Genomic DNA, 22,013 nt, shown 5'->3' on the forward strand with positions numbered 1-22,013 from the left:
AAGAGCAGGGGCCCCGATGCCACGTGGCCCTTCTCTGCTACCTGACCAGCTGTAAGATGGTTGCCTTCAGTAAGTTACTTAAACCTCTCAAGGCATCACATTTTGAAATTGTTGGAGGGACAGTATACCTATTCCATAGGTTTTTTGCGAGGATTAAATGGACCATCAGCTGTCGAGGGCTAAGGACAGCCCAGGGCACAGAGAAAGCCTCTGTAAGTACTAATGTGACAGATTTACCCAAGTGTGGAGGGTCTTAAAAAGCTTAAAAAGCTGACCCAGACAGCTCACACCTTTCCTGATGAGAACTTGGGCCCTCCTGGGGGCTGGATAATGACTAAAAGAATGGGCTTGAATGCTTCCTTTCTAGGACACCATGCTGGCTGTTTATTTTTATTGTCACATCAAGGCTTTAACCACTCAGATTAATTCAGTTGATTAGGTTATACCTTTGTTTATATCCAGTTCCAGGTAGCACTGTGAGGCACCTGGGGGGCAGGGGTGGTGGTTTGCTTCATCTTTAAATCCCCACCGTTCCACACAGCGCCTGTATTCTGTAAATATCTGTTTCATAAAGGCAAGGGCTTGATCTTGGTGTTTCAATCTCCCCCTGCAGCACATCTTGTGGAGTGGCAAACACTTGCAGATAGTCCGTCTCATCAATGGCTTTCTTCCTAATTTCTCAAAGAGTGACATTTTCCTGACCTCTCTTGCAGGATCTGGAAGCAGTTTCCTAAAGCCCATAACTTAGAGAAGACCCATGTCCAGAGGTATGTGTACCTACAGTGGTCTTTTCTTTCCTCGAGCCCTTATCAAATCTTCCTAGTCTTTCAAGGATAAGCTGAAGACTGAGGAATAGATGACCAATATCTCTTCTAGTTTCTCTCCTTCTCCTATTTAACAGTCCATTTAAAATTTCAACCTAGAAATGGGAATTTCAAGCAAAGTGGGGGTTGACGGTTGAGTTAAGGCCCTCAAGAGAGATAAGGGAGCTCAAGAAATTGTCCTGACGGCTCGGTGTAAAGAATTCACGGGCCAGTGAGGAGACAAGGGCTCCATCCTTGATCTGGGAAGATCTCACATGTGGAAATCCACGTGCTACCTCCGTGCCTGTGGCCCATGCATCACAATTATTGAGCCTGTGCTGTAGGATCTGGGAGCTGCCACTCCTGAGCCCATGTGCCGCCACTCCTGAAGCCTGCAAGCGCCAAGGCTTGTGCTTCACAACAAGAGGAGCCACCACAATGAGAAGCCCTTGCCCCGAAACTAGAGAGGTGCCCCCGACAGCCGCAGCTAGAGAAAAGCCCATGCAGAGAAAGGAAGACCCAGCACAGCCACAAAAAGATTTAAAAATAAAAAAGAAATGGTCCAGACGGAGTTGCAAGCAGAGAGTCATTAGACGGGTAAATATGCCGACGTCGCAGGGGCTGGTCTTTGTTTGCAGATTGGCTGGCGAAGCTCCTTGTGGGCAAGTCCAAGGTTCGGCTCACAGAGACAGATCCAGGACCAAGCTCAGGCCCCAGCTGGATGAGCTATGTGTGTGCTTATGAACTGAGTTATTGGAACTTTCAGTGGATTAAAAAAGGTCACAGCAGCTTGGGTCATAGTAAGGCACTCAACCAGCGTCTCTTCTGTGAAGAGTTGGTAAACAAAAAACACTGAGGCACAGCTATTTGGATCCAGAGTTTGGGATTCAGAGTCAGATAATCCCAGAATCGAATCCCAGTTTTGCTTGCTTCTTTTTGCATGCCCTGGGCCTCTCCTCAGGGAAGGCCCTACCTCACAGGATTGCCGTGAGATGGCATGAAATCACACATGTGAAATCTACATTAGCGATTACTGATGCTTGCTCAACATTACCTGGGGCCAGAGGGTGTTCTAGGGCTTTCCACTTGATCCGTATACAACCTGAAAAGGAAGGTGCCTTCCCCCTCCCCCCCCACATACTTTATTTACTTAGTTGAAAGCCTTCTATGGTCCATAAAATGTTTTATATAGTTGATCTCAACTTTGTTCACACTGATTTCAGTGAGTCAGATATTGGTTTTCTATGCTCGGGACTACTCAGGGTCTGCCGTTGCCAATTGATTTATTTCAAGACCAAGGTTGGCACTTTCATATCAAATCTTATTTTAAATCCCTCTCTGTCAATTCTTTCCTGGATTCTAAACTTTGCATTCCTACATGGAACCAGCATCCTAAAGTCACCAAGATAAATCCCTTTCCTCCGATATCACGTGATCTAATTCCACCTGCCCCTTCCCAGGGCCACCAGGCTCCAGCCCTTGGCTGTGATGCCAGCTGGGCACCTCCTGCTCTACCCTCAAGGAAAGTGCCTTTAACCACCCCCACCCCCCACCATACAGGTGAGAACGCGGTGTAAGAAAAAGGTAAGCCAAGTCTCCAGGGTCATTCAGCTAGTGGTAGTGATTCTGTGAGCCATACACAGCCCATAATCTTAATTAAGGGAGAGCTGCAGGTTGTCACATGTGGCTAGAAGCACTCATAAAAGGGATGCCATTATTATTGCTTCCCCGGTGGCTCACACGGTGAAAAATCTACCTTTAATGCAGGAGACCCAGGTTGGATCCGTGAGTCAGGAAGATGCCCCGGTAAAGGGAATGGCTACCCACTCCAGTATTCCTGCCTGGAGAATCCCACAGACCGAGGAGCCTGGCAGGACACAGTCCATGGGGTCACAAAGGGTAGGACGCGACTGAGCAACCCTCGCAGGTGTTATTATTGCAGTCGTCGTGCTTGAGGAGCAGAGAACCCGAGCCCCCACGGCTCCCCCGCAGGGCAGTCAGCCCGGGCCTGCGCGCTCAGAGCTGGGCTGCCCTGGCCGGCGTCCCCGCCGCCCTCCCCAAGGCCGGTCCGGGCAGCCACACCCCGCACCCTCGCCACACCCTGCGCGGGGCTCTCGCCACCCCGGAGGCTCTGGCCACACCCTGTCAGCTCCCGGAAGGTAAACAGGGCCACAGCAGAAGGCTGGCATTGTTGTGCATGCGGTCTCGGCCCGGAGGCCCAGGGCTCAGGCTTGCAAAAGCCACAAATCAATACGCAGTAAAAGTCAGCACGGAGGCCCTCTTGAACTTCAGCTGACCTCGGCTCCCGGCCAGTTAGTCACGAGAGCAAATGCTCGGAACCCATTCCAGGAGAGAAAACTTCCGCGTGGCCTCTGGTTAACTACCTTGAAGGAAGGGGTTTGCAGCCTGGAGGAGGTGAGGGGGCGTTAAGTTCTGGGGGAAAGGCAGGCAGTCTTCCAGTGTCACTTAGAGCAGGAAAAAACTGCCCTGGCCCCAGTGAAATTTGCAGTTGTGAAAGAGTGCAAGACCCTTTCTTGCCTGCATGACTAGGTTTCATTACAGCAGCTCAGATTGATTGATGGAGGGCTTCCTGGACGCCAAGCCCTGTGTTTAATCTTTACCTGCCTTAACTCACTGGAGGTGCTCAACGACCCTAGGAGGCGGATTTTATTATCTTCATTTCACAAATGAGAAAACCATGGTGCAGATAAAGGGTAAATAAACTGCCCCAGGGTTGCTCAGCCTCTATGAGGCAGATGCTAGAATCTGAACCCAGGCAATCTCCTGGGTTAGCAGTCACCTCCCTGGAGGCTGGCCTTGGGGATTTCTCTCTGTTTTCCCTCCTCATTCAATTTTGAATCGGAATTCTAATATCAAGATATACACAGAAAAGGATGACTTGGAGGGGCTGTTGAGGGTCCCCCTGAAACCTGCGAGGGCTCCTCAGGGGCAACTGGGGAATGTGTTGAATGTTGGAGAAACATGCATCCCAGGGCCATCAACTCTGTTGCTGTCCCTAGATGAGAAGCCACCAATTAAGGTGAGGCCCCTCACCTGATCTTGCCTGCAGATTATTGCAAGGGTGGAGGGAGCATCTGGTTTGAGGACAGACCTCTCAGAGTTATTTCCCCAACACTGTGAAACATACAAATTTTGCCAAATTTGGTCTCCTGGCATTTCTGTTTATGGTGCAGGTTGAAGTTTGGTTTTCTGTCGTTGCTCCTTGGAGCTAATTTCTTGCAGAGGAGGCGACAAAGGTCACTAGAGAGAAAGCACCCTGGCGCAGGTTTCACGAGGGTGAGGCAGCCTGCACCGCACGGCCCCTCAGCTCAACAGTCTGAGGCAGTGGGGGAGGACTCCCGTGGTCAAGGCCACCCTGAGAGCCGGGGCTAGTTCTCTGAGTGTGATAAGAAAAACACCTGCCTCAAGTGTCTTTGTGGCTTATCTGCTTGGGATTTCTGCAGGTTTACTGGGTTTGTGGTTATCCATGTCCGTGGAGGAGAAAATGGCAACCCACTCCAGTACTCTTACCTGGAGAATCCCATGGACGGAGGAGCCTGGCGGGCTACAGTCCATGGGGTCGCAAAGAGTCGGACAGGACTGAGCGAATAAACACACACACACATGGCCATTGGTGGCTCAGGGGTAAAGACTCCGCCTGCTAGATGAATGGATAAGGAAGTTGTGATACGTATACACAATGGAATATTACTCAGCTGTAAAAAAAGAACTCATTTGAGTCAGTTCTAATGAAGTGGATGAAACTGGAGCCTATCTGCCTTAGGCATATTGAAGTAAGTCAGAGAGAGAAACACCAGTGTAGTATATTAAAGCACATATATGGAATTTAGAAAGACCGTAATGACAACCCTACATGCAAGACAGCAATAGAGACACAGATGTAAAAGAACAGACTTTTGGACTATGTGGGAGAAGGCGAGGGTGGGATGATTTGAGAGAATAGCATTGAAACATGTATATTACCATATGTAAAATAGGTGATCAGTGCAAATTCAATGTATGAAGCAGGGTACTCAAAGCCGGTGCTCTGGGACAACCCAGATGGATGGGGTGGGGAGAGAGGTGGGAGGGGGGTTCAGGATGGGAGACACATGTACACGATGGGTGATTCATGACGATGGGTGATTCATGTCGATGTGTGGCAAAAACCACCGCAATATTGTAAAGAAATTACCCTCCAGTGAAAGTAATTTAAAAAAAGAATCTGCCTGCCAATGCAGAAGACATGGGTTTGTTTGATCCCTGGGTGGGGAAGGTCCACTACTTAGGTAGTGGTATTAGGCAGTCACCTCCCTGGAGGGTGGCCTCGGGGATTTCTCTCTGTGTTTTCTCTCTCATTCAATTTGGAATCAGATTTCTAATCTCAAAGTATACACAGAAAAAGGATGACTTGGAGGAGCTGAGGAGGGTCCCCCTGAAACCTGCAAGGGCTCCTCCGGGCAGCTGGAGAATATGCAGGATGTTGGAGAAACTTGCATCCTCAGGGCCATCAACCCTGCTGTCCCTAGACTGAGAAGCTTCCAGTATTCTTGCCTGGGAAATCCCCATGGATGGAGGAGCCTGGCAGGCTACAGTCCCTGGGGTCGCGAAGAGTCAGACTCGACTCAAGGACTAAGGAATAACAGTAATGCCCATGGCAGGTCCTCCAAGAAATACACTGGATCATTCCCTTGATTACTCCCACGTATTGGGTCATTGCTTTGATTAATGCACTACAAATACTTCAAGAATGATACACAAAATTGAAGATCCGGTCTTCTACTGAAGGGTCCGGAGTTGTGGTTCTCAATAGGGGAGGCATCAGGGTTTAAGAGGAACCCAGAATCTGTGGACTACGGGCGCCCCCTGCTGGAAAGGGGAAGCTAGAACTCCGGGACCTTGCATTCAGAGCCTGGGGTCTTCTGAGAGCTTTTTGGTGCACCTCTTCTCCCCTCGGCTGGAAGGCTCTTTTTCTTGTTTGACCGAGACAGTTGCATGAGAGTAAAGAAAGGCAACATGGCCTAGTGGTAAAGAGTGTGGATTCCAGAGCCAGACCGTCCAGGTTCAAACCCTGTTCCACCATTGCTGTCTGACTTGGCGAGATCACTAAACCTCTTTGTGCCTTTTACCTTCCTCATCTGTAAAGTCAGGCTGATAATACTAGAACGTACCTCACAGAGCAGTTACAAGACATGAATGAAGTAATATCTCAAACGCTGAGATAATAAATAAAGTAAAATGTGTGAATGAGCATTTGCTGTTGTCAGTCACTCAGTCATGTCCTACTCTTGCGACCCCGGGGACGGCAGCATACCTGGGTTCCTTGTCCTTTACCGTCTCCCAGAGCTTTCTCAGACTCGTGTCTATTGAGTCAGTGATGCCATCCAATCATCTCGTCCTCTGACGTCCCCCTCTCCCCTTCTCCTAATCTTTCCCAGCATAGGTGTCTTTTCTAATGAGTCAGCTCTTTGTATCAGGTGCCCAAAGTACTGGGGCAAAGTATTGATCCAAAGTATTGGAGCTTCAGCTTCAGCATCAGTCCTTCCAAAGAATATTCAGGACTGATCTCCTTTAGGATGGACTGGTTGGATCTCCTTGCAGTCCAAGGGACTCTCAAAAGCCTTCTCCAACACCACAGTTCAAAGGTATCAGTTCTTCGGTGCTCAGCCTTTTTACTGTCCACTTCTCACATTAGCACATGACCACTGGAAAAACCATAGCTTTGACTAAACGAACCTTTGCTGGCAAAGTAATGTCTCTGCTTTTTAATACGTTGTGCAGGTTTGTCATAGTTTTCTTCCAAAGAGTAAGTGCCTTTTAATTTCATGGCTGCAGTCACCATCTGCAGTGATTTTGGAGCCCCCAAAAATAAAGTCTGTCACTGTTTCCATTGTTTCCCCAGCTATTTGCCATGAAATGACGGGACCAGATGCCAAGATTTTAGTTTTTTGAATGTTGAGTTTTAAGTCAACTTTTTCACTCTCCTCTTTCACCTTCCTTGAGAGGTTATTTAGTTCCTCTTCGCTTTCTGCCATAAGGGTGGTGCTGAAAATGAGTATTATAATAGTTAATTATACAAATATGAGGGCTTCCCTGTGTTTCAAACAGTAAAAAGTGTGCCTGCATTGTAGGAGACCAGGGTTCCATCCCTGGGTCAGGAAGATTCCTTAGAGAAGGGAATGGCTACCTACTCCAGTATTCTTGCCTAGAGAATTCCATGGACAGAGGAGCCTGGAAGAGTCAGCTCTTTGGAAAAGGCTCTGATGCTGAGAAGGATTGAAGGCAAGAGGAAAAGGGGGCAGAAGAGGATGAGATGGTTGGATAGCATCACCTATTCAATGAACATGAGTTTAGCAAACTCTGGGAGATGGAACAGGGGAGTCTGGCATGCTGCAGTCCATGGAATTCCAAAGAGTCAGACAAGACTTAGCAACTAACGACAATAACAACAATATATGTTGATTATTGCTCATAAATGCTATCACCGCTATTTTCACCATTATTATTGATAAAGTCTAAGAAAGCTTCCACCCTCTATCTCTCAGTCTTCAGGGTCTTCCTCACGGTCATCAATAATTCTAACAATTTTGGGGGGGTGTTGCTATGCCACTCAACTTGAGGAATCTTAGTTCCCCAACCAGAGATCAAACTCGTGCTCCCTGCAGTGAAAATACAGATCCTTAATGACTGGACTACCAGAGAATTCCCAAGTTCTAACAGTTTAGGAGTTGTTAGCAGGGAGATAGCACAGAGATATGATAATGATAAACCACGTCTCCCATCCCACCCTTCAGTAAACATTCAACTACTGTCAGCTTCTAGTCATTCAAACCGTGGCATGTGTCACAGGACACATCATTCTAGACACCAAAAGAAGGGAAGATGTCATTAACACTCTACCAACAGGAAATCTTTCTCAGAGGAAAAGGCGGGATAACTTTTTATCAGCCAGACACATTCAACATTTGCTGGGTTAGGGTTTGCAGTAACCTCCCTTTTTTTTTCTGCTTTTGGGGAAATTTAATAAAGTTTTAGTGTCTGAGGTAGCAACAGGTAACCACAACAAAACAATTAGTTTTCTTAGAAATTTGGAGATTATACATATGTATATTCACATACATACATATACGTATTGTGTATGTATGTGAACAAGTGTTCCTATATGTTATATTTAAGGCATTTGCATATATACACATTTACTGTGAAGATTTTTAAGACTGCATGCACTACATACGTTTCATCCAGAATGTCTTAAAAATGTTGATTCCCCGGGGACTTCCCTGGAGGTCCAGTGATTAAGAATCTGGCTTGCAGTGCAGGGGACATGGGTTTGATCCCTGGTCCTGGAAGATTCCACGGGCCGTAAGGAATCTGTGCAACACAACCACAGAACGTAAGTTCTAGAGCCCAAGAACTGAAACTGGAGAGCAGCCCCACTCGCTGCAACTCAGCAAAGCCCTAGCACAGTCAAAAAATAAATACAATTAAAGAAAATTACAAATGGTGTATTTTTTAAAAAATATGTTTATGCCCCTTTGAGTGCAATATCAGTGGTCATGGGGAGGGAGAGAGGCGTGAAAGAATTTTGGATAGTTATAGGTCTACACAAAACACTGTATTCCTAAGGAATTTAAAAGTCGGGAGGGCTTAGAAAGTGGTGTTGGCGGCGATGATGGTGTAGCTAAAGGATGGGACCTCCACTTGCCGCTTCTGGGAGCTTGGTTTTAGGGGAAGCTGGTAGTTATGGTAGAAAAAGCTCAGCCATCCCTTTGCTTGGAAAAGCTTGCACTTGGCATCGTACTTGTGAAACACCCCTCCTGACCTCAGCACCTGGAATGAGTACCTTCCCTGAGCCACGGCAGCACCCAGTACTTATCACCCTCATGGGAGGGAGGCCACGCCCTTTTTCTCCCCTCTGTGTCTCCTGCTCAGAGTTGGCAGGCAATGAATATTTGTTTCGTGGATGAATGGATAAACACTCGATGGAACATGCATGAATGCACAAGCAAATGAATGAGAAAATGAATAAGAGAAGCAGAGAGACCTGTGAGTCTGGAACTGAGGATGATTCCTACGTGAGAGGAATCTCTCAGAGAGGCAGAGTCAGAACCTGGGATTTAACATCTGCTGGGGTTTGTCTCCCAACAGAATTAGCAGCCCCAGCAGCATTTTAGTATAGCCCAAGGACATAACTTAGTGTTCTGAGTCAGCAAGTCTTTCTTCTGAGACTGGGGAATCTCCTAGCTGACAAGATAATCTCTAATGAAGCCAGAGGCGGATGGGAAGTCACTTTTGGACAAAGTCACCCTGCAGCAGTTTAAATAAAGCACAATACTATCAACACCTAGCATCCACAATCAGTATTCCCACATTCTCTCTGTAGTTCAGACTTCTAACACCTTGCGATGCAGTGTATGGGCAGCCACTCAGGATGGCGATGCTCTTGCTCTCTGCGTGTCCCCTGCTGGACCAGCCCTGCTTCAGCTCCGCTCACACTCTACTCACATGGCTATCCCATCCTCCTCATCACAGGGCTCCGTCAGTGACTGCCTACTTGCCTGTCCCCTGCCCCAGCTGCTGGTTTCCCTGGTAACTGATGAGCCAACCTGACTTCAGCGCCCCCTCTAATGATAAACTCCCATAATGATAATGATAACTCCCAAACTCCCTCCCAGTAATGAAGCATGTTGCCACGTCCTGTCTGCCGTCTGCTGTACAGAGTCGAGTGTCACTCCGGGACTTTTGCTTTGGACACGTAGGAGTCCCTATCCAATAAATCACTGATGTCGCTGGACTCCTTGGTCTTCCTGCTGGGCAATTACAAGGCTTGCAGGATGCAGCTCAATGAGTGGATATGATTACAGATCAGAAACCTGCACCTCGAAGAGGGTGGGTGACCTCCCTAAAGTCACACAACTGGAAAGTAGCAGAGTCAGGACTCAGTTCTGTTGGTTCCAGGAACCCCTGCAGCTATTTGGGACAACAGGGGCGATGAAGCACTGGTGATGAAGGGGAAGGAAATCTGCCTGTTGGTCAGGGAAACACTCACTGCTATAAAAGACTCTGAAATGTGTAATCGCTCCAGCAATCAAAGTTTATTTCTTCCTCGTGTACAATCTAAAGTTGCATGAAAGTCCGCTGAGCAGCTGGCTTTCCTCCAAGCAGGGATCCGGGAACCTACACCCCTTCCATCCTGTGGTTCCACCAGCTTCAATATGTGACTTCAAGCCGCCACATACAACCTGCATCAGGCCGGCAGTGGGGGAGAGAGCGCGGAGGTCTTGGGTCAGACTTGGAAGTGGCACACGTCACACCCAAGCACATTTCTTCAGCTAGAATTCAGTTACTTCACCGCAAATACTTAGCAACCAAGAAACTGCAAGGGAGGCTGGAAAATGTGGAACAGCTCTGCACCCTAGAGGAAAGGGAAATGAATTTGGTCAAGTTGGGCAGTCCCCGCCACCACCCATATCCTACATCAAGGAACATGAGATTCCAGGACACAGCAAAAGCCCCGATGTGACCTTTGCTGGGGACATGAGTCCCCAGATGAGTTTATAGGAAATCAAACCTTCAGCTGCACCTCAAGCTGCAAGCATGCCCACAGCCCTTCTGTAATAAGCCTTGATTGTTTTATCCTCTTGTGTGGGAGAATCCTCCCCTCCACCTTCAACCTTGCCAGTCTGAGCACCCCTAGACCCATGGCTAGAGGTGGGCACATGTCCTGAGTAGACCCAAGCATACTTTTTCATCCCCTAAGAATCAGGGGTCAGTTTAGGGAAGGTCATGTGGTCCAAGGAGAGCCTATCGGCCTCCTTCCCTAACCAGTTAAGAAGGCGCTCCTGTCCCTGGTTACAAGACTATAAGAAGGGAAGGTGGGGCAGTCTGGTGTCATGCCTGCAGCCTCGTAGAGACAGCTGGAACCATGAGGGAGCATGCGGAGAATGAAACTGGCCAGCTTCAGGGTTTGGATCCTTAAGGCTATTCCTTCCCCGCCATTTCTGTAGTTTGATTATTAACCCAATAGTTTCTCTCTTTGCTTCACTTAATTCAAGTTGCGTCTGTCAGTTGCAACTCAAAGAGTGACAACTTCATACATCCAACGTGCCAGAAGACATTCTAGAAGGTAGATAGGTTCAACAGCAAGTCTTTTTGTGCCTAGTGCTATAGCCATATTCATGTTCTCTTGCACACACACACACACACGCTATGGGCTTGTGTCCCCCATAAAAGATATGCTGAAGACCTAACCCCCAGCACTTCAGAACATGAATTTATTTGTAAATAGGGCCTTTAATGGTCTTCCCTTGTGGCTCAGCTAGTAAAGAATCTGCCTGCCGTGCAAGAGACCTGGGTTTGATCCCTGAGTTGGGGAGATCCCCTGGAGAAGCGAAAGGCTACCCACTCCACTATTACGGCCTGCAGAATTCCATGGACTCTAGTCCATGGGGTTGCAGAGTCGGACACGACCGAGCAACTTTCACTTTCACTTTTCAGGGCCTTTAACAGAGGAGATCAAGTTAAAACGAGGTCACTAGATTCAGTCCTAATCTAACATGACTGGTGTCCGTATAAAAAGGGGAAACTTGAACATACACAGCACAAGACAATGTGAAGAGATAGAGACACAGGGAACACACCACGTGATGAAGAAGGCAGAGGCTGTGTGATGCTTCTGCAAGCCGAGGAATGCCCAAGATTGATGGCAAAGCCCCAGAAGCTGAGAGAGAGGCATGGAACAGTTTCCCTCACAGCCCACAGAAGGGACCCTGCAGACACCTTGATCTCAGACATCTAGACCTCCAGAACTGTGAAGCAAGGAGCAGCTCTTTTTGAAGTCAGCCAGGGCATGGCTCTCTGCTATAGCATTCGGAGGAAACTAGTAAACGTATTTTTTTGGCAGGTAACTTGGTGTCTCTGCCAGAGTTCTCTCTTCCAGGAAGAAAAGCATTACGTGTTATTCTTCATCTCTGTAACCTCTCTGGAAAGGCCTTAAGGACTTCCATTTCTCCTTCTGTATTATATATTTCTATAGGAGAGAGGGAAAGAGAATAAGGAAAGTTAAAGCAATGTAAGATACAGATTCTTTGTTATTAATATTTCACACACGTGTGCATGCACCTGTGTGTGTGTGTGTGTTAGACCTAGAGGAGGAGGTTATCATAATGATAACAGCAATTGCCATTTATTGTCTACTTTATGTCGGACACGGTTCTTGGTCATTTTAAACATATTATCTCATTTACTTCTAGGAGAAAGTGAAATGTCTCTTGGTGTCAGGTCAATTCAGACCTGAGTTTGAATCTTAGTTCTGCTGCTTATCAGGTATTAGGCCTTGGTCATGTAATTTAACCTCCATGAACCTTTTTTTTCAATGGAATAATAATTTCTACTTTGTGGAATTTCTGTAAGATTATGCAATAATATATATGTATAAATTGATTATCCCCTTAATAAGTGGTAAATATTACTATTCATCTTCAGAATCACCCTATATGACAGGCATTTATAATTCCAATTTTATAGGTGAAGAAACTAAGTCCTATGTGCAAGTAAGTGAAAAAACTAAATTAGACCAAGATCTGCCTGGTGGCTTCAAAGCCAACATCTTTCTACTATACCCGCCTTGAAAAGAAAATGATCCAAAAAGCAATAATTTGTCAATCCGGCACAGTTACACTGTAAGTGAATTTGAATTACACGTATCTGAAACTGTGATACAAGACATTTACAAGGTCTCATTTTGTGCTCAAAATGAGAAATCAAACAAATCCCCAGAATTAAAAATCAAGAATTGCTCAATTTCAAAGCCTGTTCAGCCAAGTGAATTACAAGCTGCCACTTTCATTCTAAAACAGAAATTCTGTCTTCATTTTGTCAGTATCTTGCAAACTACGCTGTTAGTCACAAGGCTCAAAACTTCATCAACTGATTTTGGTGACAGTTGTGTAGTTATTATGCATTTTTAAATAACCTACCACCGTGTCATCAGAGTATTCATAATGTGGTAATGCAGAAAGGCACCAAAAGCAACGCATTTATTCCCTTCATAAGACGTCATAAAAAGTGCTCACTTTGGCAACACATATACTAGATGTCATAAAAAGGCTCTAAAGAAGACCCAACAGCCATTATGATATGCTATGCTTTCAATTTACCAGATTCACTTCTGCAGAGTATCAGAGATCATCTAAAGAAACGAAAAGCACCGTTAAAAGGAAGTTACAGGCCAATGGGTGTTGATTTATGTGCTCTGGGAACATACTCTTCCATACTTTAGTTAGTGGAAAAATTTGCTTTGAATCACATAGGTTTTGAACAACACAAAGTCTTCAGGAATGCATCCATTGTATAAAATGAACCCACAGTGAAGATATCATCACCCTCTCCCAGGAACTCGGATATCCCAATGCACGTGGCAGCTATGTTTCTCACTTTGATTTACACTTTGAACGTTGACTTATACATCAGTCTCCAGTGACTTTGATTATTATGAGTCACCCCTGGTGATACCGAGGAAAATCAATTTCCTGGTTTGTAAGAGGTTGTTGCTATTTAATGCAACAGCTGAGTCCCTGGCATGCAATGGCATCCAGCTCACCTACCTGAACCCCAGTCTCATCTATTTCTATGCCAACTTGGGGCGCAGAAATAGAGAGCCAGGGCCTTCTGTGAGGAGTGAATCATGCACGTGGTGTGTAGCTTATAATAGCAGCTTTCATTTACTATTGTCTCTTGTGTGTCAGATATAACCCTAGGTACTTCACATGTGCTATCTCATTTTATTGACCTAACAATCCATGTGTATAGACAAGGGAGAAAACTAAGGCATAGAAAGGTAGAATAGCGGGTCCAGGTTATTAGGATGTGGCAGACATGGTTGTTTCAATGTTTGCATCTTAGTTTTAAATACGTCCATGTATACACTGTGATGTGTGTGATATCTGGTTAAGCAACAACCCCAGTGTCTAGTCTGATGAATAATCACAGTTCATGGAGTAGTACCAGCATCCTCTTCAGGAAGCCTGTGCTCCCAGTTACCACACCCCCTTCAGGCATGTGTATCTTGACCAGTATCTGATGCATTTCCAGTCATCATAGCAGGAGTCAGAAATGGGTTTCCATCTGTGATCACTGTGGCTTCTTCACTAGCATGATGGATTTTAGACACAGGATCTGATTGGAGCAATTAAAGGTATTTAAAACATGTGACTCAGCTGAAATATTTTAGAGAAATTCTCCACAATTGCACAAATGAAGTCTATGGACCCTTGACATCTGGAGCTTTCACCCTTAAGGGTTCACTCTAACTGGCTCCATTGTACAGCCTGAATTCAGAGAAAGCTGGCTCACTGTCCAGTCACTCCCGTTCTCTAGGGAAGAGCCCCCTGAGTCTGGATGTTTGCTGAGTCTGCTCTGAATGACTCATGTGCCATTCAGTGTATCATGTGAGGTGATGGGTAAAGCACCTGTGATGGGACAGAAGCCGGGGCTTCCTTCCAGCTAAAGAACAGTTTACAGAAACAGCTCTGTACTGGACAATAAATGTTCGCTTAATAAGCAGTCAGCCTAGGGGCGGGATTGTAACCCGTAAGCGATATTGTGAGGAACAGAGTTATTTACCTTCACTTCAAACCTGCTGTGACCACAGAAGGAACCAAATAGACTCACGTTAGTTTCATCATTGGTACTGAACCCAGAGGGCTTCCCTGGTGCCTCAGCAGTAAAGAATTCCCCTGCAGTGAAGGAGAGGCGGGTTTGATCCCTGGGTCAGAAAGGCCCCCTGGAGGCGGAATGGCAACCCACTCCAGTGTTCTTGCCTGGGAAATCCCATGGAGAGAGGAGCCTGGTGGGCTACAGTCCACAGGATCGCAAGAGTCGGACATGACTGAGCAACTAAACCACCACCACCAAACCCAGCACGGGCTTCAGGGGCAGAGCTCTCAACCACTAGGCTAGAGCCAAACAAAAACTCCATGGCATCAACCTTTGAAACAATGAGTAGGTAAAGCAAGAGAATCACCCAAGATTCTGAGAAATAATCATGTACAGCTGACTTCCAACAGGGCCATACACCAAGATGCCGGTCTCTGGCAGGAAGGACTGGAATGATTGAGGGGGAAAGAGAGCAGTCGGCTCTTCGGCTCTCCTACAGTCCCCACTGCACCTGCCTCTTTGGGCCAGTATATCAGAGATCGCCATCAACTTTGACTTTGGAACCAACGGACCTGGGCTAACCCCAGCTGAGATATTATCAAAAGGAAATTGGACTAGATGCTTGCTATTAAACCTTGGGTACTTCTTGGGAAGTACTGATATATTTTGAAAATCAGAACACTACCCGCTTCAGGAAGCCTTTGCATTTATGGGAAGGGAGGGGAATTTGTTCCCCAATGAGGGTCTTGTTTACCAGCTGCCCTGCCTCGATCCCTGCCCTCATCTTCCTCATCGTCCAGGTCTGGGTTCGGTCTCTCGTACTTCCTGGCTTGCCTGGTTCTCCCCCTCAGCCCCAATGTACCGGGTCTTGACTAGATTTTGAACAGAACTGCTTTACTTCTGGTTTGGTTAGCGGTTTATAGAGAAAACTACCAAGTCATCCAAAACTCTGCTTCACCTCAGAGCATCTATAATAGTCCCCTCGACACAACTGTTGTGAAAAACCCACAGGACGCAGCGCTCAGACTGCAGTCCTGTCAGCCTAGGTTTCTGGTGATCAATTTCCCTGTCTTGCAGATCCTCGGCCCCAGGAAACTGCCATCAATTCCCCCTCGTGGATTTGGGGAAGTTCTGTGGCATAGAGTGACAACTGCTTTTCTTCTGAGGTGTTTAGCAAGCATGTCATATACCCACATACATATAAATCAGATTAAAGATTTACCAGCTTAAATCCGTGTAAACCAAAATCACTAATAATCATCATTATAGATGTTTTTAAAACTATGAAAGCCCTATGCAATCACCTTCCATCTAAATCATCACTCTGGGAACATGGTCACCTGCTGTATTTTCTGAGGAGAAATCTATTAAACAAATAGATATAAGGATAAAACCCAATTATAACATCGTTTTAATTAAAACACAAAATTAAATACTACATTTATTTTGATCAGTTGTAAGGATGATCGCACCGATTATTTTTATGGAAAACAGTTGCTAATTAATAAATGCCAGAGAGAGAGAGAAAAGAATAATGAATAGTGAATTCATTATTCAAACTGCCCTAGAGTCCTGGATTTAATCTGGTCCTAAACCATTCATTTTGGGCTGTGCCTTTTAAGGCTGAAGTTTTTTCACTGTCACTCAAGGCAGAAACAGAAGCCTCCTTAAATTATGTTAGAAACAGATCAGCTCCCCGATAACATACACTCCACCAGAGACAGAAAGGAAGGAAAGAATAAGTCCCGAGGTAAATTAACCCCTAATGTACAGCGTCAGGTTTTACCCCCAAGCTCCAACGCACTGATGCCCTAAAAATTCCACCAACAACTGCACGGTCTGTTGATTCTCAAGGACGCTGGGGAGGGGGAAGGAGAAATCCCTAGGCTCTTAAACAAATACAACCACATTTAAATGACCCCCTTTAAAAACACAGCCTTTGTTTTTCAAAGCAGTTTTAGGTTCACAGCAAAATCGAGTGAGAAGAAAAAGAAACTGGATGGAAAGTAGAGAGATTTCCCCTGAACCCTCTGTCCCCAGGTAAGCACAGGCTCCCCCACGTCAGCACCAGGGTGGTACATTTGTTGCGATCAATGAACCAACATTGATAGATCATTATCACTCAAAGTTCACAGTTTACATCAGCGTTCACTTGCAGTGTGATACATTCTGTGGGTCTGGACAAATGTAAAACAACATGGATCCATCATTAGAGTATCATATAGAATAGTTTCAGTGCCTCAAAAACCCCCATCCTCTGCCTATTCATGTCCCCCTCCCTAACCCCTGGCCAACACTGATATTTTGTACTGTCTCCGTAGTTCCACCTTTTTCAGAATGTCATATTAGTTGGAATATTACAACTTATAGACTTTTAAGGTGGGCTTGTTTGACTCTGTAATATGTATTTAAGTTTCCTCCATGGCTTGATAGGATCCTGATCTTTAAAATAATCTTTTCTACTACACTATAGTAGATACTTATAGATATTTATGTCTTAAAACTTCAGAGGAACACTATACAGTTCTGCTCTTTTCCTGGGATAGCCCTTCTCTTTTCTACCATCTAGGCAGGTCCAGGGATCTAAAAGAACTCATGGCCAAGCAGTTATTAATGTACTTAGGGTCTATCACTGACCACTGTTCCAATCACTATGGCTGTTGAACAAATGTACCCAACACTTAGTGATGCAGTAAAAACATTTATTATGCTCAAAGAATCTGTGGGTCAAGAATTTGGATAGAGTACTGCAAAGACACGTTGCCTCTGCCCTTCACTGTTGCAGGCCTCAGCTAGAGGACTTGAAGGCTGGAGGCTGGAATCATCTGAAGGCTCATGTGTCTAGCAGTTGAAGCTGGTTGTCAGCTGGCGGCATCACTGGTGAAAACATGAATCGCCTTTGAGTGGCAGGGACTTTACCAGATCCTAGGAATTTATAGTGAAAAACCATGGTTTCTGACTGCAGGACATGAGGAATGATAGCAGTGACCAGGTGAACTGCAATACCACTAGGTTAGGGAGAACTTTTTAGGTTCTAGGGGAGAACTTAAACCGAGGTGCTTCAGAAAAGCATCAAACTGGGACTCACAAAATGTGTCTCAGGGAAACTGCTGCAGAAGCTTAAGCAAATTCTCACCTGAGTCTGTGAAAATACAGATGTAGCTCCGTGGGATCTGACTTCAACCCAGGCCTCAGGGCTACTTCCTAGAGCCACTAGCACAGAACCTGTGGTCACACACCACCCTCCTGGGTCATCACAAGTCTTTCCTAGTCTCCTTGAGAAAGATATGATGCTGGCAGAAAACTCCCACACCTTCTTCAAGGTGGCAGCGTGGACCAAACGAGGGCAGAGGCGGCAGCTCTGATCTCTGGGGTTACCTGGAACAGTTGAGAGTCAGTAGGTCACAGAAATGGTCCTGTCAGAATTAATTGCTCCACCAGCTTATGCTGAAAATGGTCTGAGGTCAAAGATGGCAGAATCAGACACGGGCTAATGGTTCGATTCATCGCTCCCTTCCCCCTCCTCCTCCAGGCCAGGTTTCCAAGAGGACTCAGGAGACCCCTGTTTGAAAATGATCAAGTTTGTCATCTTCATTTTACAGAAAGGAAACTGAGAACCAGAGAGATACAAGGGACTCGCGGTAGATGACTCACTCCCAAGGTTAGTTTGGGTTTTTATTTTTTTACAGTACGCAAAGCACTAGAAAAATTCCTTTGAAATGTGTGAGCAAGTGTCCAATGTGCAGTGGGGTCTGGAGGGGATTATCAGTCAGTCACTTCCCTAACTGACCTCACATTTGGAGAAGGGAAAGGCTACCCACTCCAGTATTCTGGCCTGGAGAATTCCATGGACTGTATAGTCCGTGGGGTCGCAAAGAGTCGGACATGACTGAGCAACTTCCACTCACTCACTTGGGTGGGATACTGCAGATGGACACAGAGGTGGCTGTCCCTCCTCTCCTTAAATGCCACCACCCCACATGGCTGAGGAAGCCAGGCCTTCCCCCGTCAACCCCCTCCAACCCCCCACTTCCCCCTCTCTCTGCCCTGAAGTACACTCGGTTCCCTCGGGGCTGAGAGAGGCGACTGGGGCTGAATGAATGATATAGCCTTTTAATTTGCTTTTAATTATCATGGCCTGGTAACCCTTCCAAAGACCCTTCACGGAGAGTAGTTTTATTTTTCTACTTATTAGCCTCATTCACTAGACTGGAAAAAAGAATTCCCATCCCTCAAGGCCTCTCACTTTCATTCTTCTAATTCTTTTTTTTTTCAGCACCAGGAAAGTAATGTGTATAAAACTGGAGCCAAGTAGATTGTGGCTTCAAACACAAGCCTGTTCGGCGCAGAAGCCCGTGGGATTGCTGCGTTTCAGCCTCAGGGGACAGCCCCCTTGGCCTCAGTCTGTGAAAGGGAGGGGCCTGAATGGCCCTTTGATTCAGCCCAGATCTGGGGGTGGAGGGTGGGGAAGGAGCAGGCCTGTCATTTGACACTCTCTGTTGGGCTTGGCCCTGGGCCTTCCCCTTTTCAGGCCTCCCTGGAGCCTGCAGGCCTCTCTGAGGATGCCCCTACAAGGCTAGCTGCTGCCATGCCAGAAATTCCTGGGCCCTCGGAAAGTATACCGGCCACCCCAAGGCCTCGGCGAATTCCACTAGCTTTGAGAATGCTGCTCTTCATAGCGTTCCTCCTCCTAGCGCTTCCAGATACACACACACACACACACACAGAAACACACACACACAGATATACACACAGCCGCACACACCCCACACCTTGTCCTCCTTTAATAGGGCATTAACCATGGGTTTGCTAGTTGATGTTTGAAGTATGTGGTGTTCTTGTTTGCACGGGAAACCTAAGAGTTTCCCACGAGTTAACCAGAATATTATTAGATCTGATGAAGGAGCTTAACAACGATAAGAGACAAATACAGTTATATAGTTATATATATATAGCTGTAAATATAGTTATAACCACAACAAATATAGGTTTGGTTATAGCTTTGGATATTGGATGAGTTTGAACTCTGGCTTCACCACTTAGGATCTTAGACCGTTTACTTAACCTCTCTGCACTTCAGTTCCCTCATCTATAAAAGGTTATAACAATAAAACTTGCTTCACAGAGTCATCGGGAGACTGAGTGCATTCCATACATACAAAAAGCCTTGAGCAGTGTCTGGCTCATAGTGAGGGCTATGTGAACGCTAGCTATCATGGTGAAAGTCACTGGCTTTGAGATCAGTATACAAAAATCGTTTATATGCAACACATGGCAGCAAATTTTAATGATATCAAAGGATATGATCTTTAAAAGATTGCATTTGTATCATTTAACAAGCACAAAATAAGGTGCATGGTTTTGTGAGTGCTGAGTCACTTCAGTTGTGTCCAACTCTTTGTGACTCCATGGACCATACCCCGCCAGGCTCCTCTGTCCATTGGATTCTCCAGGCAAGAATACTGGAGTGGGTTGCCCTTTCCTACTCCAGGGGATCTTCCCGATCCAAGGATCAAACCCAAGCCTCTTCTGTGTCCTGCCTTAGCAGGTGTGTTCTTTATCACTGGCACCACCCGGGACGCCATGTATAGTTATAAATCTAACTAACGATGGCATGCTTTAAGAAGAAACTTATAAAATCTTATAGAATGTAATTAAAGATGACCCAAATACATGAAGAGGAAGATTTCTTATCTAAGACCTTTTTTTCTTCCCCATATTAATCTTTAATTCAAAGAAATTCTAAACATAATGTTGACGGGTTACTTTTAGAGTGTATATATATGGAATTGTACAAGCTGATTCTATTAATAAATGAAGATTAAAGACCAAATAACTGAGGAGTATTAGCAGAGGCTGACAATAGAATATAGAAAGAAAAGAGTCCAGAAAGAATCCTGCATTTATGGAAACTTGATACATGGAAAAAGTGGTTTTACAGATCAGTTGGGATAGGATGAATTATTCAAAAAACAATGCTAGGGCAATTGGTCAGCCATTAACAAAAACTCAGTTGAATCCCTGCCTTACCGAGTCTGGACTAAAGACCTAAGTGTGAAAAACAAAATAAAGAAGACTATGGCGTTCTCGGGTCAAAGAAAAATTTCTTTTCTGTTTTCTCTTTCAGTTTTATTGAAACATAATTGATACACAGCAAGGAAGAATTTCTTAAACAAGACTTGGAAAGCACAAATGATAAAGGAAAATGGATATATCTGGGTTAAAATTAATTTCTGTTAATATTGTATTATTTTCTGGTTAACCAAGGTAGGCTAATGGTCCTGCCTTCACACCCTTTCCTAGTAACAGAATAATACAAACACACTGGTGCCCTTTCTGTGGTGGCTCTCCATTGCCTGCCTTCAAGTAGGTAGAATGCACAGGTCCACATGACTGGGTTTGAGTCTGACCACGTGATTTGCTTTGGCCAAGAGAATAACATAGATGACGCTCAACCAGAGATGTTAAATGCACTGGTGTGATTTACCTTGCCCACTATCATTTATCAGAAGAAGAATATGCCATGAATAGCTTCTGGTGTCTTCAAGCGAGAGGTACATGGAACAGACCTAACCAGACCTGAAGTCTAAAACAGAGGCATCCTGGCCTACCAACAGAACTGTGGGTTAGGAAAATAAAATCCTGTTGCGACAAATCATTGAGATTTTGAGGGTGATATTTTTATACAGCATTATTTTAGCAATAGCTGAGTAGCACATTAACTTAATTAAAATTAAAAAAATATTTTGGAAGGATATTGGGGGTTCACAGAATCAATGGCAGAATGGAGGCTTGGAAAAGGCAGGAATTAGGATACTTCTGGAGGACAGGATTCAAAGGCCAGCAGGAAGTCTAAAAGCAGGTTCTAAAAGGCCGGGGTGAAATAGAATTCTTTCCTGTTTCTTTGATCCTCCCGTCAAGATTCAAATACCAGGTAGAAAGCATGTACCTGTCCTATCCTGGGCCATCTCTCTGCCCATTAATGAAGGAGTGCTGGAATCTTGGTCACTGTCTCCCAGACACATCCAGTGGGACGAAAGAATGCCCAAAAGGAAATCATGTGCTTTTTTTTTTTTTTTTTGCCACAGTGCCTGACTTGTGGGATCTTAGTTCCTTGACCAAGGATGGAACCCATCCCCCCTGCATTGGAAGCACAGAGTCACGACCACAGGACCACTGGGCAGGTCTGTAAATGATGTCCTTTTGAGAAGAGGGGTTTCAAACTGGGCAGCCGGAAACAAGAAATGGCCATGACTCATACTGACCAAGCAACCTTCTGGTTATGCTGTTTCTTCCACTGAGGCAGGGCCTGCAGCAGAGAATACTCACCACTTATACTTACTTTGTCCCTCAGACAGCAAGGAGACCAAACCATTCATCCTAAAGGAAATCAAACCTGAATATTCATTGGAAGGACGGATGCTGAAGCTCCAGTTCTTTGGTCACCTGATGCCAAGAGCCAACTCACTGGAAAAGACCCTGATGCTGGAAAGATTGAAGGCAGGAGGAGAAGGGGACGACAGAGGATGAGATGGTTGGATGGCATCACTGACT

General features: G+C 45.6%; 1 long non-coding RNA gene across 2 annotated transcripts; it reads right to left on the reverse strand.

The window, feature by feature from the left end:
- Positions 1-10,012: 10,012 nt before the first annotated feature.
- Positions 10,013-21,866, reverse strand: LOC136147803 (uncharacterized). Of its 2 annotated transcripts, XR_010659396.1 has the most exons (5): positions 21,802-21,866; positions 17,596-17,837; positions 16,539-16,636; positions 11,583-11,832; positions 10,013-10,218 (listed from the first exon to the last, which is right to left on the reverse strand). It is a non-coding gene; the product is annotated as an uncharacterized lncRNA (long non-coding RNA). The 2 variants fall into 2 exon arrangements; XR_010659395.1 differs by lacking the exon at positions 21,802-21,866 and having other exon boundaries at positions 17,596-18,198.
- Between the last annotated feature and the right edge of the window lie 147 nt (positions 21,867-22,013).

Source organism: Muntiacus reevesi, chromosome 16 (assembly GCF_963930625.1).
Source record: "Muntiacus reevesi chromosome 16, mMunRee1.1, whole genome shotgun sequence".
Lineage (NCBI taxonomy): Eukaryota > Metazoa > Chordata > Mammalia > Artiodactyla > Cervidae > Muntiacus > Muntiacus reevesi.